Here is a 14189-nt window from a genome sequence, read left to right as displayed (position 1 = left end):
CACGTCCAGGAGTCCACGGGGGTGTCGACCATACAGCAGTTCGAAAGGGGAGAATCCAGAAGAGGCCTGTGGCACTTCTCTGATGGAAATAAAAGGTACGGAAGTAGCCAGTCCCAGTCCCGGCCGTCTTTCTCTACAACCTTCTTCAACATGGCCTTCAAGGTTTTATTAAACCTCTCCACCAAGCCATCTGTCTGCGGGTGGTAGACTGAGGTCCGGAGTTCTGTGATCTGCAGGATCTTGCACAACTCCCTCATTACCTTTGACATAAATGGAGTCCCTTGGACCGTTAGGATCTCTTTAGGCACCCCTGTCCTGGAAAAGATCTGGACCAACTCCCGGACTATACACTTGGAGGAGGAGTTTTGGAGTGGTACGGCCTTCGGATACCATGTAGCATAGTCCAGTACCAGCAGGATGTACTGATGTCCTCTGGCGGATTTGACCAGGGGTCCCACTAAATCCATGGTGATGCGATCGAACGACACCTCAATGATAGGCAGAGGCACTAAAGGGTAGAGATGAGCGGTGTGCGACTAGAACTGTTCGCCAATCTCAAATTCGAGCTGTTTTGGGCGGTGTTCGAGTTGTTCGACGAACCCGAACGATTTGCAAAAAATTCGGCTGTTCGAGGTTATGTTCGATAACTGTTCGTGCACCAAAAGCGTGTCCTGCATGTCTGGCGCTATTTATTTCACCAATCATGCAGGGATTGTCTGCCACTCACTGTAATGCCACAGCCATGGTGGTTGTGGCATTAGAGTGATTGCCCAAATCGATGGGAACTGTGCTCACAGTGAAACATGAAAAGCCGGCAATTCAGCAGCGGCGTACACCGGTACCCGACAATTTAGAACTGAAAGAATAGAGCTTCACACATAGATTAGATAGATAGAAACATGTCAGTCACATATATAAGAAGTACAGTGACAGTGTTGATTACTGTACTTGTCATTTAGTGTAAAGGATTTATAAAAAAAAATATTAGTGTTTTCATGCACCGTCTCTTTAAAAAAGCCGGCCGGCAATTCAGCAGCGGTACCCGACAATTTAGAATAGAAGGAATAGAGAATCACACATAGATTAGATCGATAAAAACATGTCAGTCACATATATAAGAAGTATAGTGACAGTGTTGATTACTGTACTTGCCATTTAGTGTAAAGGATTTATTAAAAAAAATAATAGTGTTTTCATGCACCAGTCTCTTTAAAAAAGCCGGCAGGCAATTCAGCAGCGGTACCCGACAATTTAGAATGGAAGGAATAGAGCATCACACATAGATTAGATAGATAGAAACATGTCAGTCACATATATATGAAGTACAGTGACAGTGTTGATTACTGTACTTGTCATTTAGTGTTAAAATAAAGGATTTATTTAAAAAAAAATTGGCGTGGGGTTCCCCATAATTTTAGGCTCTAGCGGAGGTTAAGCAGACAGCTGGGGCAGATGTTTGAAGCCTGGGAAGGGGTAATACCCACGGAGCTTCCCAGGCTACTAATATCAGCCCGCAGCTGAATGCCTAGCCTTTACTAGCTATTAAAATGGGGGACCCCCCAAAAAATTGACGTGGGGTCTCCCCTATTTTAATAGCTAGCAAAGGCTAGGCAGACAGCTGGGGGCTGATATTAATAGCCCAGGAAGGGTGTCATGAATATTGGCCCCCTCCCAGGCTAGAAACACCAGCCGTCAGCCGCCCCAGAAATGGCACATCCATAGGATGCGCCAATTCTGGCACTTAGCCTCGCTCTTCCCACTGCCCTGTAGCGGTGGCAGTGGGGTAATAGGGTTGGGGTTGATGTCAGCTTATAATGCCAGCTGACATCAAGCCCAGGTTAGTAATGGAGAGGCGTCTATAAGACACCCCCATTACTAACCCCATAGTCAAAGTTAAAAATAAAACACAAACACCCAGAATAAAGTCCTTTAATTGAAATAAAGACACAATTCTTTATTGTTCTAAATTAAACCATACTTACAATCACGCCCATTCCAGCTGAAACCAACGATCCCCTGCAATAAAAGAAAAATAATAAAGCAACATAATCCTTACCTTTCCATGGTTCCCACGACAGCTTCAGCTCTGCTACATCGAGATGACAGGCTGGACCGCAGCAGAAAGCTGCCATCCAGCCTGTCATCCCGCAGACACTGAGAAGCGCAGGCTTGCTTGCGCTCCTCAGCGTCTCTCTGTGACGGCATCCAGATGAGCCGAGTTCATGTCCAATGAACTCGGCTCACCTCATGCACGTCACTGACAGCGTGGGAAAATTCTCACGCTGAAGCGCTGAGTGCAGGAGAATTCTCCCACGCTGTCAGTGACGTGCATAAGGTGAGCTCATGTCCAATGAACTCAGCTCACCTCATGCACGTCACTGACAGCGTGGGAAAATTCTCCTGGACTCAGCGCTTCAGCGTGAGAATTCTCCCACGCTGAAGCGCTGAGTGCAGGAGAATTTTCCCACGCTGTCAGTGACGTGCATGAGGTGCGCCGAGTTCATTGGACATGACCTCGGCTCATCTGGATGCCGTCACAGCGAGTCACTGAGGAGCGCAAGCATGCCTGCTCTTCTCAGTGTCTGCGGGTTGACAGGCTGGATGGCAGCGTTCTGCTGCGGTCCAGCCTGTCATCTCGATGTAGCAGAGCTGGAGCTGTCCTGGGAACCATCGAAAGGTAAGGATGATGTTGGTTTATTATTTTATTTTTATTACAGGAGATCGTTGGCTTCAACTGGAATGGGCGTGACGGTAAGTATGGTTTAATTTAGAACAATAAAGAATTGTGTGTTTATTTCAATTAAAGGACTTTATTCTGGGTGTTTGTGTTTTTTTTAACTTTCACTATGGGGTTAGTAATGGGGGTGTCTTATAGACGCCTCTCCATTACTAACCTGGGCTTGATGTCAGATGGCATTATAAGCTGACATCAACCCCAGCCCTATTACCCCACTGCCACCGCTACAGGGCAGTGGGAAGAGCGAGGCTAAGTGCCAGAATTGGCGCATCCTATGGATGCACCATTTCTGGGGCGGCTGACGGCTGGTGTTTCTAGCCTGGGAGGGGGCCAATATTCATGGCACCCTTCCTGAGCTATTAATATCAGCCCCCAGCTGTCTGCCTAGCCTTTGCTAGCTATTAAAATAGGGGGGACCCCACGTCATTTTTTGGGGGGGGTCCCCCATTTTAATAGCTAGTAAAGGCTAAGTATTCAGCTGGGGGCTGATATTAGTAGCCTGGGAAGCTCCATGGGTATTACCCCCTTCCCAGGCTTCAAACATCTGCCCCAGCCGTCTGCTTAACCTCCGCTAGAGACTAAAATTACGGGGAACCCCACGCCAATTTTTATTTTAATAAATCCTTTATTTTAACACTAAATGACAAGTACAGTAACCAACACTGTCGCTGTACTTATTATAAATGTGACTGACATGTTTCTATCTATCTAATCTATGTGTGATGCTCTATCTTTCTGTTCTAAATTGTCGGGTACAGATGCTGAATTGCCGGCCGGCTTTTTTAAAGAGACGGTGCATGAAAACACTATTATTTTTTTAAATAAATCCTTTACACTAAATGACAAGTACAGTAAGCAAAACTGTCACTGTACGTATTATATATGTGACTGACATGTTTCTATCTATCTAATCTATGTGTGAAGCTCTATTCTTTCTGTTCTAAATTGTCGGGTACCGCTGCTGAATTGCCGGCCGGCTTTTTTAAAGAGACGGTGCATGAAAACACTAATATTTTTTTTAATAAATCCTTTACACTAAATGACAAGTGCAGTAACCAACACTGTCACTGTGCTTCTTATATGTGTGACTGACATGTTTCTATCTATCTAATCTATGTGTGATGCTCTATCTTTCTGTTCTAAATTGTCGGGTACAGATGCTGAATTGCCGGCCGGCTTTTTTAAAGAGACGGTGCATGAAAACACTAATATTTTTTTAAATAAATCCTTTACACTAAATGACAAGTACAGTAAGCAAAACTGTCACTGTACTTATTATATATGTGACTGACATGTTTCTATCTATCTAATCTATGTGTGAAGCTCTATTCTTTCTGTTCTAAATTGTCGGGTACCGCTGCTGAATTGCCGGCCGGCTTTTTTAAAGAGACGGTGCATGAAAACACTAATATTTTTTTTAATAAATCCTTTACACTAAATGACAAGTGCAGTAACCAACACTGTCACTGTGCTTCTTATATGTGTGACTGACATGTTTCTATCTATCTAATCTATGTGTGATGCTCTATTCCTTCTTGTCTAAATTGTCGGGTACCGGTGTATGCCGCTGCTGAATTTGCCGGCCGGCTTTTTTAAAGAGAGTGTCTTCTGAGCAGTTTGTCAGCTTTTCGACACCTTTGCAGGTGTTTTCTATGTGTTTCTATGTGTTTTTGTTTGCCTGCCATTGGTTTTAACGGTGTTCGACGGTGTTCTAAGGTGTTCGACGAACAGTTCGACGAACAGTTCCTCGAACATCCCGGTGTTCGACGAACCGAACCCGAACACTACGGGGGTGGCTCAACACTACTAAAGGGCTATGAAAGTGAGCCACTGGGGAGGTCAGTTGACAGGTGGGACAGGACCTACAATAATTCACTATCTCTCGGTGATACCCAAGCCAGTAGAACCTCTGAAAGATCCTTTCTTGGGTTTTCTACCCCAAGATGACCTCCTAGGACATGTGCATGGGCCATATCTATCACTTTGCGTCTATGCGGCCCAGGCGCTAGTAACTGCTTGAGAACCCCCCCTCTGATCTTGGTGACCCAATATAACAGCTTTCCATTTACGGCAAAGTGCGGATATTGGGTGTCAACCCCTGGCTCTTGAGCAACACCATTAAGAACAGTCACATTATCAAATGCCCCTTTTAAGGTTAAGTCCCTGAGCTGGGCGGTTCCAAAGTTTCCTCCGGACACCTCCAGATAAGAAATGTTGGCCTCCAAGGATGCTGCCTCATCCTCATCCCCAACCAGCACACAAAAATGAAACCTGTCGACGGCAGGCTGCGATGAGGTTTCTTCAGGAGCGAACCTGGCTTCCTTCCTTTCTCACACAAGTCCCAAAACAAGGCAAAATCCCGCCCTATTATAACAGGGTGCAACAGGTCCTTGACTACGCCCACCTCATGGGACTCTGTGCCACAGTTTGTGTCTATGACCACTCAGGCCACAGGGTAGTCCTTAGCATCCCCATGGACACAACAGATGTCGACCTTTTTCCCTGGAACCAGCCAATGATGAATTGTGGCCCTCACTAGGGTTACCAAACTCCCTGAGTCTAACAGAGCAGTCACTTGCACAACATTCACTGACACGAGGAACACCTGTGGTCCCTCGCCTGGTTGAGGAACAGCACTGCAGGCAGTATATGCAAAGTACGAGCAGCGCTGTCCTGCACTACAGTCCATTGGCTCAGTTGTCATGGGGTAACGGGCGGCTATGTGACCTGGAGTGTGACATCTCCAACATACTATATTATGGGGCAGGACCTTTGGCAGCAACACAGACCCCTCCTGAGCTCTAAGACGCCCCCCAGATGTGGTTCTAGCTCCCCTCTTTTGGTTGTCCGCCCCCTTTTGGGTACTTCAGTATGGAGACGCTACAACCCCTTGTTTCCAGGATTGCACCGACCTCAGAAGGGAGTGTATGAACCTGTCCATGACAACTTTCTCAACTATTTGTACTGGGAAGATTCAGGTTGCAACCACTTTTGGACCAGGTGTAGGAGGTCGAATATTTGGGACTGGGGAGGTTTGTGGTGCACCCTTTGCGTCCTGACAGTCAGAGTCACTCCCAAGCATGCCAAAATCTCAGTTTTCAATTTGACGCACTCCTTGACATCCTGCAAGGCCAGGTCATAACAGGCCTTCTGCGGCTCCCCTGTTAAATATGGTGCCAGCACCTTTGCCCACTGCTGTGGAGGCAATTTCTCCTGTTCCGCCACCCTTTCAAATATAGTCAGGAACGCCTCAACGTCATCTTTTGCAATGCTTTCCTTACCGTCTTCCTCACGTGAGAGTCATCACCTGGAGTAAGCGGTGGGGCAGTTGCCCTGCCACGGATCACCTCGGCCAGGAGCTCCATCTGCTGCTTATGCCTGCTGCTGCTCTTGCCACTGCTGCTGCTGCTGTTAATGCTGCTGGAGGTTAGTCTACACCAGTTGCTTAATCAGCTCCTCCATGTTGCCGGACTTCCCTTGCTGGTTGGCGGTCTTCACCCAGGACATAAACGTTTTTCTGTAGCAGTCACCCTGCCCCTTGGGATTCGTGCCCGTGCTTCTAGCACCAGTTGTAGGGTTTGGTACTCACTCAGCTGCATTAGAGGTAGCCACAGGATATTGTTTCTTTAAAACGTCTAAGGCAAGTTTATTGTGCCTGCATAAACTGCACTTTTAGAAGTAAACAAAAGACAGCTTTGTCCGAAACAGAGTAACAAAACAGGAAAATAAACAGTTCATACAATGTGGCGGTTTCACCCGCACACGGTGAGTGTCCTTTAGCACAGACACGCTGAAGGTCTCCACACCTCCAGCCACAGACACTTAATGAGACACTCGGTCTCCATTTTATACACATGTTCTGGGGTGGGGATATGTGAGCAGCCAATCCCATCTGTCTCTTATGACTGCTCAAAAAAGACGGCCCTGATAAGCCCTATTAACCCTCTCAGCACTATGTGTGCTGGAGCATGCTTTCCCGGTTTTACATCACTGAAACTGCCAACCTCAGCGATACATATCTCCCCTCAAGGACATGTCCGGTGGCCATCTTACAGCACCCATAGACTTGAATAGGCGGGTCTCATCCAGGATACAGAAGAGAATAGTGAATGCTGCAATTTTTTTTCACAACGACACCCTGTTCTTGTGAACAAAACTTTCACCTGAATAGCCCTATTGAATTATATTGTCAGTGTGATGTATGATTTTTACATTTTTATATACAAATTGTCTCTTTAAGTGGACTTGAACTCTAGTGGCACCTTTTGAACATAGCAATCCTAAAAGTCAATATCGATCCTTTAAGGAACCTTGCCATATGACTTAGGATAAAAACCAAACTAGAGTGTCAATTTGCAGATACGTGTCTCTGGGTGTTGCCCCTCCTCAGTGCAAAGCATGAAATCTGATTTTACCTAAATAAGATGCTTCTGATTGGGGTGTAAGGGGTAACGTCTCTCCTTTTGGAGAGTAACATGCCTGATATGTGTAGTGACAGTGTCCCTGCACGCTGCTTTCCCCTCCCCCTATCAGGGACACCAACATACGGTCACGAGTGCCTAGTTGCATCCTCTGTTCCGGGTCTTGCCGTGCCTCCTGTGTACCAGGGCCTGCGCTTGTCGCACAGGTCTTCTTACAGCGCACTAAGGAAGAAAGCGTGCGCACACTTGATGTGTCCCCAGCCAATGGATAGGAGGCACATAGTACTTAGATCACCTTCACGTGTTGGATGGTGCCTGTGAAAAATTTGTATTTAGTTAGTCTGCAAGCTGCTAAGTCTATAGTAAGGTCCCTGTTCCCGTACCTGTCCCGTTACCCAGAACCTTAACTAGTTCTGTTTTCCTGAACCTGCCTAGTCTGAACCAAAACCTGCACCTGCTACCATCCTGTCTGAACCTGTACCTATACCCTGAGTCAGTTCTGTCTCATCCTGCCATTCAGTTGTGCCTGAATCCTGAGCCAGTCCTATTGTTCTGAATCCGCTGCGTCTGAACCTGCTCCAATATCCGTTCTGGCAATTGACGCGCCCCCTGGGCCATATTCTTTAGGGGAATACCCGGAGCCGGATCAGATGGGGGTTGTAGTCTTCCGAGTGGCTATGACCCGGTCCGTGCCCAGGGTGTCAAACTCAGTTGTATGTGGCAGTCCTACAGATGTTATTAAGTTCTTAATGTCGACTACGCCACCCGTTGTATTGCGGTCACTATGGCCGCCGCTGCAGCAGGGTCCGCTGAGGCTGATGGTGTTGGTGCAGCTTTTGATAGTATAACCCCCAACGGGTGGGGTATAGCCTCAGGGGGTCAGGTGCAGAGGATGGGGGTTGTGGTGGTGCAGCATGGATGTTAAATGAAGACAGAGTCGGGTTGTGCAGTTTAGGGTATTTACTCACTGCTGATGTTCCGGTCACTCCAGCTTCAAGTGACCACCCGAGCCGTGCTGCGTCAACCAGGTCCTGGACTCAGCAAACCCCCAAACAAGTCCGGAGCGTGACCCTGAGCTCTCCTTCTGTCCTTTCCTCTGGCCGTCCCCACTAGTGATCCACCTAGGTCCAGCTCCCTCGGGCCTTCTGTTGGGACACCCTTGGCCTTGGGTTCCCTGACCCTCCACGTGGTATGCCTTCGGGGTGGATGTGGTGGGTGGCCGTGGCAGACGCTGCCCACGGCCTCCGGTCTCTGGCTAGGGTGTGCTTTTGCCCCCACCAGTTTGGGATCCGGTACCCTATTGCCGACTCTTCACCCGGGGATTGAATTTGGGTTCTCAGAGTCCTCTCTTTGTCTCCTCTGGGTCTTTCCTTCTCTGCTCCACTCTCTCTCTCTGGGCCTTGGGCTGCTCTGCTCCTCTGCTTCTTACTCTGACAGACTGACCCTGTTCTCTGATGGTGCCCACCTTATATACACCCTCTATGTGTGAGCTCAGGCGACCAGCACCCAATGAGCTCCTATCTTTACCCAGGCTGCTCCCCCTATCTGCCCCTACACTACTTGGGATGTTCCACCCCCCTCCCACTCCAGCCAGGAACAGACTCGGTCGTACCTGCACATTTCTAAGTGGGAGTACCGTCGGTCTGCTCCTCGGAAATGGGATGTGTGTAGTGCATGCAGCCTACCGAGCTCAGGTCCACACTCCATCCTTACCCGGGAGTGGAATATCACACCTCTGGGTTGAGGTGCAATACCCCTGTAGCAGCCGAATCCTCAGGGTGCTACATTCCCCCCTGGTAAATCACAGCACGTCCTCGGGCTGTAAGATATGAAACACCAAAACATACAAATTTTTGCATAAACATATAAAACATATAAAACAACATATATTAGCAGCATCATAAAACTTTTTATATAAAACATTCTCGTCGCCTTTGGCTCCTCCTCCGGTCACTGTGCAACGCGTGACCGGGTAAAGTGCGACAGTCTTTTCTTGAAAAATGGTTTTCCTATAAAACCGGTAGGGGGCGCTTTAGGAAGTGCAACTATATACAAAAGGGGTAGTGGCCGCTCTCAGTCCTCGGCCAGGTATTAGGGAGGAATGACCGCTCTCAGTCCTCGGTCAGTGGGATTTAAGGGAAATACGGGTAAACAGTTCACACTTGCTGGTCCCAACGGGGACTATATTAGCAACAGTTACAGTTCCCTGTGCCCCGACGGGCAACTATATACAGCTTGTACTCTGCTGTACTTAACGACGGCGTCCTCCTGCTCTTTCTTTATGTTTTCCTTTAGCTTCAGACCCGTCCGGGTCCTCTTGCTCTTCCTCCTCACACCGCAGCTCTTCCTCCATCAGGCGATGCACATGGAGGGCGTAGGGTCCCTTGGCACACTTGTGCCGGGTAAAGGTGACCTCGTCCCCGATGTAAAGGTCACGACCTCTGTGTCCCTCCGGTAGGTGGGACTCAACGTCTCTCCTGGTCACGAAGACGTCGCCTAGGGTGCGGTGGTCTCGGATGAAGCCCCACCCATGCTGCATGTTAAACTTTATCACAGTCCCGGTGGTGCGGGGACTATGCGCTGCACGGGGGTCTCTCCTGGCCCGGCTCTTCTGCTCCGCGCTCCTTATCTGAGCTTGCTGTTCCCGGACCCGCCTCTCTCTCCGCTCCCTCTCGAAGACCTTGAGTTGTTGGCGGCAGCACTCAGCACGCTCCGCTGCAGCTGCCCGAGTCTCCTGAGTGAACCCCATGAGATCTTCTCCGGTGGGGTCCCACTCAAACTTTGTCTCTTCTAGCGGGGGCGAGATCCTCTTTACGGGCTTTGGAGCCGGGATCAGGGGTGCACACATGGCCCCAGCCTTCCTCTGCCGTTCCAGTTCATGATATTCCTGGGGCCAGATGAAAGGCTGCCCATCCGGGCACGTGTGTTGGTTAAACAGGTCCTCTCCCAGATGCGGCACTCTTGGTCTTATGGGCGCGGTGGTGTTAGCGCCCGGGTTGCCCGGGCCTTGCGGCCAGGCCTGGGGTATCTGGAAGGTGAAGGGCACCGTAAGGACGGCGGCGCCCTGGGCTACTTGGCCCTGCGACCAGGCCGGGGGCTCCGCGGAGGTAGGGGGCGCTGTTGGTATTGCGGCGCCCGGGGGTACTAGGCCTTGCGACCAGGCTGGTGGTACTTCCTGCTTGGTCACGCTCGGGGTCGAGGCGTGTGACGTCACAGGGGTCGCGGCTCCCGTTTGAGGCCTAGTCTGCGGCGGTGACGTTGCAGCGACGGGCACGGCAGGATAGACTTCGGGCTCTGCGACGGGGAGCTGGGGCAGGTACACGGTTTCCCGGTTTGGGGTATAGACGTCCCCTTTACCTGCCTCCACTCGTTCGGCTCCCTTCTCGGCGCCGTCTCCGGCCTTCAGTCCTCCCGCGCCATCCTCAGAGGCGGTCTGCCTCCTCGTCTCGGGTGGCGTGCTCCGCTGACAGGTCTCGGTCTGCTGGGCCATCTCACGGCTCCACTCCGCCAACGTCTCTCGCTGCACCCGGGCCATCCTCCTTGCGAGGCCCTCCAGAGCGGTCTGCGCACACTCCCGGTCTCGGGGGAGCTGTGCTAGGAACTCCACTAGGCCTAGTGGGGTCGTTGCTTCCAGCAGGCTCCTGACCAACGGGTCGGTGCTGCTCTGCTCTCCTTCTGTTGTCTCCAGCAGGCTCCTGGCCAGCGGGCCGGTGCTGCTCTGCTCTCCCTCCTCTGTTTCTAGCAGGCTCCTGGCCAACGGGCCGGTGCTGCTCTGCTTTCTCGCCATCTCCGGGTAAGCTCCTCCGATACTCTTCTCCAGGCTTCTTGCCTCCGGGTGCGCTCTCTCCAGACTGCTCCAAGCGACACCCATCTTTTCTCTCTTCTTCTCAGTCCTCCCACTTCGAGGGCGGTCCCGGGGCCACTTGGTGATTGTCAGCTCCAGGGGCAGTTCTTTCACGCTGACAGACACCTCTAGCATCACAGTCTCTGTTGGTGGGGGCGGTTTCCACTTTTGGCGCCATTTTCGGTCCTGGCCCACGATGGGAGGCGGCCTCTTGCCATCCTCTGGCACGCCCATAATGGCGTCCGCTCCGACAAGGCGGGAAACCTTTGGAAATGGCGGGAATCGTCTCCCAGTGGCGGGAAACTCTGCAGATGGCGGGAAAAAGCTGTTAATGGCGGACAACCGGCGGGAATCGATCTGTGATGGAGTCCGATGGCGGGGACCCTCCGGAACCGGCAGGAGACTTCTTTTTGAGGTAAACTCGTTCTTTTCTTCAGGCACGCAGTACCCGGTTGTTGCGGGCACGTAATCCTGCCGACTACGCCAAAGTTGACGCGCCCCCTGGGCCATATTCTTTAGGGGAATACCCGGAGCCGGATCAGATGGGGGTTGTAGTCTTCCGAGTGGCTATGACCCGGTCCGTGCCCAGGGTGTCAAACTCAGTTGTATGTGGCAGTCCTACAGATGTTATTAAGTTCTTAATGTCGACTACGCCACCCGTTGTATTGCGGTCACTATGGCCGCCGCTGCAGCAGGGTCCGCTGAGGCTGATGGTGTTGGTGCAGCTTTTGATAGTATAACCCCCAACGGGTGGGGTATAGCCTCAGGGGGTCAGGTGCAGAGGATGGGGGTTGTGGTGGTGCAGCATGGATGTTAAATGAAGACAGAGTCGGGTTGTGCAGTTTAGGGTATTTACTCACTGCTGATGTTCCGGTCACTCCAGCTTCAAGTGACCACCCGAGCCGTGCTGCGTCCACCAGGTCCTGGACTCAGCAAACCCCCAAACAAGTCCGGAGCGTGACCCTGAGCTCTCCTTCTGTCCTTTCCTCTGGCCGTCCCCACTAGTGATCCACCTAGGTCCAGCTCCCTCGGGCCTTCTGTTGGGACACCCTTGGCCTTGGGTTCCCTGACCCTCCACGTGGTATGCCTTCGGGGTGGATGTGGTGGGTGGCCGTGGCAGACGCTGCCCACGGCCTCCGGTCTCTGGCTAGGGTGTGCTTTTGCCCCCACCAGTTTGGGATCCGGTACCCTATTGCCGACTCTTCACCCGGGGATTGAATTTGGGTTCTCAGAGTCCTCTCTTTGTCTCCTCTGGGTCTTTCCTTCTCTGCTCCACTCTCTCTCTCTGGGCCTTGGGCTGCTCTGCTCCTCTGCTTCTTACTCTGACAGACTGACCCTGTTCTCTGATGGTGCCCACCTTATATACACCCTCTATGTGTGAGCTCAGGCGACCAGCACCCAATGAGCTCCTATCTTTACCCAGGCTGCTCCCCCTATCTGCCCCTACACTACTTGGGATGTTCCACCCCCCTCCCACTCCAGCCAGGAACAGACTCGGTCGTACCTGCACATTTCTAAGTGGGAGTACCGTCGGTCTGCTCCTCGGAAATGGGATGTGTGTAGTGCATGCAGCCTACCGAGCTCAGGTCCACACTCCATCCTTACCCGGGAGTGGAATATCACACCTCTGGGTTGAGGTGCAATACCCCTGTAGCAGCCGAATCCTCAGGGTGCTACAGCAATGATCTGTTTTTTTTACCATTTTCACTAAATGCTAAAAATGACCTACCATTATGATTCTCCAGGTCATTACGAGTTTTTAGATACCAAACATGTATAGGTTCTTTTTTATTTAAGTCGTGAAAAAAAAAACAAAGTTTGTTAGAAAAAAAGTCGCCATTTTCCGAGACGCGTAGCATCTCCACTTTTTGGGATCTGGGGCTAGGTGAGGTGTTATTTTTTGTCCGCCAAGTTGGAGTTTTTATTGATATCATTTTGGGGTAGATATGATGTTTTGATCGCCTGTTATTGCATGTTGCATGTTTTGGAATTTTGATTTTTTTTATCATTACGTCGTTTACTGATCAGATTACTTCTGTTTATATATTGATAGATCAGGTGATTCTGAACGCGGCAATACCAAACATGAGCATTTGTGATTTTTTTTATTGTTTTATTTTGAATGGGGCGGCGCTCATAGCATCCTGGTAATGACAACCGCAAAGGTCTCCTGCAGAAACTGTGTTGTCATGCCAACCCATCGGCGACTCGTGGTCTTGTGACTCGGGTGCTGATGGGCAAGAGGAATTAATGATGCCCTTCCGGCGTGACCATGATAAATGCCGCACTTCCGGCGCAGTCATGTAAAATGCCGCTGACGGAGATTAACAGCAGCATTTAACATGTTAACAGCCGCGGGTGGATCGTGATTCCACCCGCTGCTGTTAGGGGTACATGACAACAGATCAGATCAGCTGTCATGTCCCTGGAAAGGTGCGGGCTCATCGCCGGAGCCCGCATCAAAGGGGGAGACATGCCGTACATGTTCGGCGCATGTCGTGAAAGGGTTAAGGGATTAAATACCTATTTAACCATTAGTGATTAAAATAAATATTATATTGTTTTAATTCAACCTATGTTGTTATTAATTCTTGAATACAGTCCTATCTGTATTAAATTAGTTTTAGTTCCAGCATATATTTTGTGCTGCATTGCATTATTTTTTTTTTCATTTATTGTAATATATTTCTTTATTCTACGCCAGGATACAACAATGAAGCATTTGGAGATTCCCTGCAAGTTGGGGGCAGTGAGTGGAGTTGGGTATTTGGTCAAGATTAATAGTGTCCTCAATGCTGAGAAAACCAGTCAGATCGATTTCCATCATATAATACTAACAGGGAGGCATTTGGTTGCTTCCAAATTTATTCTGCAGCAGAAAAACGATCCCAAACTTCCAGCCAATGTAGTAAAGAACTATCTTCAGTATAAAGAATAACAAAGAGTCCTAAAAGTGATGATATTGATTCCCAGATCCCTGATCTTAATATTATTGAGTCTGTCTGGGATTACATTTAGAGACAGAAGGATTTCTACAAACAACATCCAGAGAAGTGGGTGGTTAGTTCTCCAAGATATTTGGGAATCCTCACTGCCAAAAACTGTTCTTCAAAAAGTGTCAGGATTCCTGTTGTCCTTCTTCAGTTTGACCACTAGCAGCTGCTATTGTTCACCTTAATAATTCTGC

The sequence above is a fragment of the Phyllobates terribilis genome, unplaced genomic scaffold (assembly GCF_046119375.1).
Source record: "Phyllobates terribilis strain yellow unplaced genomic scaffold, ASM4611937v1 Scaffold_9__5_contigs__length_417890890, whole genome shotgun sequence".
NCBI lineage: Eukaryota > Metazoa > Chordata > Amphibia > Anura > Dendrobatidae > Phyllobates > Phyllobates terribilis.
Note: the sequence above shows the minus strand (reverse complement) of the source record.